Source organism: Lactuca virosa, chromosome 3 (assembly GCF_052849685.1).
Source record: "Lactuca virosa cultivar CGN04683 chromosome 3, Lactuca_virosa_CGN04683_v6, whole genome shotgun sequence".
Classification (NCBI taxonomy): Eukaryota; Viridiplantae; Streptophyta; class Magnoliopsida; order Asterales; family Asteraceae; genus Lactuca; species Lactuca virosa.
The window spans coordinates 55,719,327-55,723,906 of record NC_136428.1 but is presented as its reverse complement, the minus strand read 5'-3'; positions in this window follow the sequence as shown (position 1 = coordinate 55,723,906).

Below are 4,580 nucleotides of genomic sequence, written 5' to 3'. Positions count from 1 at the left end.
GGCATGATAACTAGTGGCAACTAGTTCCAGGGAACGATTTCGTTCGGAATTCGTGTGAGGCAACTATGTGGGACTCCTTTAGCTCCGCGACCGGGTTGGGACCCAGTATGTCAGATGATTGGTGAACGAATTGAGACCAGGGAGGTCTCGGTAGATTTTGGAAAGCAACCATGTGGCAACATACTGCTTCAGGCAGATCAGTGTTCAGACAGTTTTCGTGTTTAGGGCGGTATCGACGAATTGGGTCTTCAGGTGTATGAGAAGTATCTAGATGTTGGAACCCCCAGATATCAGGAGTTGAATGGTTAGAGGAGAGACAAGCGGACTGGGCTCAACAATAATGATTGGGTATGAGAGGTCTGTCATGGAGCAAGACCATCTCGAGACTTCAGGTTTCGGATCGAGTAAATGAGATCATATTGCAAGGGATTTGTTTATTTTTTCCGGTTTTAGAACCCTACAAGGGTTGGTTACGGTTGCCTTGGAAAGGCTGGGATATGCTTGTAGTTGCGGCCATTTAGTTCAAGTTGTCTGGCGTGTAAGGAATGATAAGAAACAATTTCGAGGACGAAATCAAATTTAAGTGGAGGAGAGTTGTAACATCCCGTTTAAAATAGAATAATTAACTAATGGATCTGAAACCCCGAGAAGTAATTTTATTATTATTTTATATTATTATTGGCCCAAAAATCAAGTAATAATTATCGGAATGTTAGTTCAGGGGGTTAAAGTGTAATTAAGGGACTTATTCGGAAAGGTTTTGAAAGAAGAGGGGCTATTTGGTATCATTTGGACCTAATATAAAAGAATTTATGGAAACAAGGGTTAAAGAGTAAATATTGGACTTAATTTGAAAAGAATTCGTCATGGAAGGGCCATTTGGTAACGTTTGGATTTAATTTGAAAGAAAAGGAAGAATGAGGGACTAAATATGGTATTATGGGGGCAAAGTTTCGTGAGGCGGGTATATAGTCTAAAACCCATCACCATGTGCATCTAACCCTAACCCTAGCTTGCGGGAGCCGCCACCTTAAGCTCCAGCCTCCATCGCCACAACCTCCCTCCGCTGTCAAGGTCATGAACCACCAGGACGATGCCGCCATGATTGTTGTCGACAATTTAGGGTTCGACAAGTTGGAAAGTTTAGACGTCGGGCTGTTGGAGGTTGAATGTGTGAAGCCGCCGTCGCCGCTACCCGCTTCCATTGAAGACGAAGTTGTTGCCGGTGTTTCTCGACTACCCTCACTTCTCTTCCACCCCGTAGCTATCGTGCGCCACCGCTCGAGTGTTGTCGTTGCTGCTCTGCCGATGATAATATCGATAGCCGCCAAGTCAAGAACCGACGACTGACATCGTGGTCGTTACTGTGACGGGCACGACAACCCCTTGTCATGAATGACGTTCTCTCTCTCTCTCTCTCTATCTCTCTATCTCTCTTTCTCCGTTTCCGTTGGGCCGCTGATAGCGCTCGCTGTCGCCGCCAAACAATCCTTCTGTTGCTCCAGCCATCATCCGCCACCGCGATGGTCGCCGCCTGTTGCTATGTTCCGTCACCACCAGCCACCGTGGAGGGTGGCTTTGTGCGTGCTTTGTATGTACTTAGGTGTGTGTGTACGGCTTTTGTATTTCATTAAGAGCGTGTGTGTGTGTGGTTTGTGTAAACGAGAAAAAAAAGTGAGCCACCACCACCACCGTGAAGTGGTGGCTAACACCTCCGACCACCGCCTGCCGCTACAGTGCGGTTCTGTGTGTGTGTATTATTTTATGTGAGTGTGTGTGTTTGAGTATTGTTGTAAAGTTGTAACCGTGTGGAAATAATCAAAGAAAAACCCGTAACCACCACCGTGAGGTGGTGGCTGCCGCCACCGGTCGCCGTGTCGGGTGACGGTGTGCCTCGTTTGTTTTGTGGCTCGATTGGGATGTTTGGACAAAGGGACTAAAACCCTAATGGGCCCAATGAAACCCTAATTGACCTAAGGAAACCCTAATGGGCTTAAAGATTTAGTTTTGGGCCTATTGGGCTAAGATGGGGTTGGAAACCCTAATTAGGGTTTAGAAAACCCTAATATTGGATTTATGGGCTTTGGACTTATCGGGACCCACATTTGGGCCATTGGAATTGGACTATGTATTAAGCCCAATCACACCATATGATTTATCTACTAGAGTGGTGGACTTAATGGATTAAGTCCTTAATGGGTTAAGTGAGAAACATTTAACCCTAATTGTCATTTTATGTGAAACCCTAATTTCACTTGGGCCTTGAGTTGGGCCTTTCTTCTGGGTTTTGGTGATTGGGATATTGATGGGCCATCTAAGAACAATCATATGGACTATAATAATTTAATGGGCTTTAGGGTAAGGCCCACGTGAAGGTTTGGGCCCAATTTGGAAAATTGGGCCATAGATGGTAATGGGTTTTAGGTACAACAAATAAACTAGAAAACAATTCCTAAGTTCACATGCAACCTACTTTGGATCTATGTTTTAACTATTGAACATACAACTTTGAATTGCAAAACAAGAACCCTAGAGGAGAGAGGCTAATTTCGAAATTAACAAACTAGGGTTTAGGCTTTACATACCTTTCAATTGTTATAGCAAACAATTGATATTCCCTTGATCTTGATCTTGATCTTCTTGGAAGCTTTAGCACCACAAGTGTAATGCCTCTAATGGAATCACACCCAAACTAGCAAGAAGGAAAGTAGAAGAAGAGAGAGGGGAGAGGGAGTATGCAAAATCTCGGCCTTAGGGTTTCTTCAAAAGAAAGAGTGACCAAAAACATGAACCAGGAGGCTCCTTATATAGCTGAGGGATTTAGGGTTTAAGGGAAACCCTAGTTATCCTTTGCTTAGGGCCTAAGCAAACCCAAGAGCCTTATCCAAGCCCCTATGGACGAAATTATTAGGGTTTCCCCTAAAGATTTCATCCACCCTCTTCCAAGGGGGTTCTAGAGCCTTCCACTCAACTATTAGATAATTGCAAACTAGTCCCTGCACCTTATAATTAATTCTTTTAACCCCAAAATCAATTCTGATTAATTTCTGGCTAACAATTAATTAAACATAATGATTTCTAATTAATATATTAATCCATTAACATATTAATAAATCATTTATATATATATATTAATTTATTAATCTTATAAATTAATATCTCTCCTTTCATAATTTCCTTGTCCAGTTGCTAGGTTGAGGGCAACCCAAAAGGACTGTGCTGCTATCAATTCAAGTACATACCAATTATAGTTATGGGCTTAGACACCTAATCCAACAGTCTCCCACTTGGATAAGTCTGTAACTATAATTGCTAGTATGCCTTCTAAATTTGACCAGCAAATTGTAGCTTCCAAAAAGCTGCTGCCGAACTCTGACCCAGTCAGTTACGTGTCCTAAGATAAGTGATCATATAACCCTTCGTTCTGCTTGATATCCCCAGACAAAAGACATGGAATGTAATCAATCTGTTTGTCCAGAATCTATGTTTCCCGATTCCTGATTTGTGATGATGTAGGACTTCTAATTGAACACATCAATTTTGTCCTGGCTGGGCCCAGCACATAAGTCAACACCAAATCATCGAGGGGCCCACAGATATCGCTTTTCCTGTTAGGGCAAAAGGAACGAATAAACGTTGACTCATATGCTTGTATCTTTTACTCATCAAATTATACATGACAATACGTTTTATAACACCAAGTTACTGATGCGTTTTCGTATCACCAATGCATGACCGACTTGTAAATTGCAACTCATATATCTTCGTTTCAAGATTATAAGATATTATCGTCTCAGTATTACTCGTGATGAATTCCATGAAGTAATACTCTGAGCGAGGGTTTATCCAATACTCAAATCTCAATTTCTGAGTACTCATGAACGTTGCAGCAATTCTATTGCCATGTCTATCCTTAGACAATCTGCAATCCAATTCATGACAGTCTTAATTCACTACTTACTTCCAAGAGTACGAGCGACTGTGGAGTTTGAATAATCTCATTATTCAGGAAGTAAAACATGCAAAAAATGAAACACAATAATAAATAATTGACAAAAGGTAGTAGCCAAACTTATAAATAATACTTTATTATTTAATCACCAAAGGTCAATTACATTTACTTTGTTACAAGTTTCAAAAACTAATCTAACTACTGGTGAGAAGGTCTCATCATAGTCAACCCCTGGGGTTTGAGTGAAACCTTGAGCCTTGAATGTGTGCACATTTCCATCCATGTCTGTCTTCTTCTTGAAGATCCATTTGCACCCAACTGTCTTGCGACCTGGTGCACTATCAACCAAATTCCAAACTTGGTTGTCATACATGGACTTAATCTCGCTGTCCATTGCCTCTTTCCACTTGGAAGCCTCTGGGCCTGCCATTGCTTCCTTATAAGTGACTGGTTCATCTAAGTTTACCAGTGTTCTGTCACTTATGAATGTGTCACCATCTGAAGTAATATGAAAACCATACAACTCAGGTGGCACACTCACCCTAGTGGATCTTCTAAGAGGTAATGAGTTATCAATTGGTTCAACAGGAACTGTTTCCTCTGGTTGAGTGCTAGTGTCATCTAAGGT